The sequence below is a fragment of the Calidris pugnax genome, unplaced genomic scaffold, assembly GCF_001431845.1.
Source record: "Calidris pugnax isolate Ruff unplaced genomic scaffold, ASM143184v1 scaffold103, whole genome shotgun sequence".
NCBI lineage: Eukaryota > Metazoa > Chordata > Aves > Charadriiformes > Scolopacidae > Calidris > Calidris pugnax.
Window position 1 is genome coordinate 16,258,134 of NW_015090990.1, and position 312 is coordinate 16,258,445.

General features: G+C 78.2%; 1 protein-coding gene across 1 annotated transcript in view; it reads left to right on the forward strand.

Annotated features, from left to right (window-relative positions):
* TYW5 (tRNA-yW synthesizing protein 5) overlaps nt 1-312 on the forward strand; it is a 9,844-nt gene that overhangs the window by 207 nt on the left and 9,325 nt on the right. The gene's annotated exons all lie outside the window — the stretch shown is intronic.

The window sequence follows — 312 nt, forward strand, 5'->3', positions numbered from 1 at the left end:
AGGGCGCGCGCCAGCCAACAGCCGCGGCCGGCAGCCGCGCGCAGCGCCATGATGCCCGCTGTCCCCCCCGCCCCGTCAGTCCGGCCGCCACCTCCGCTCCCCGGGAAACAGGGCCGGCCTCCGGGGGCGGCGGAGGTCCCGGTGGCTGCGGGTTCCGATGGCGGCGGCTCGAAGGAGCGCGGAGTCAGCCCGGGAGCCGTCTCCCGGCGTAAAGGGAGGAACCCGCTGCCTCCCCGGCCCCCGCCTGGTGGGAGGCGGCGCGGAACGTTTCTGCTCGAGCTCTTCTTTCCGGGGGGGGGGGGGGGGGGGGGG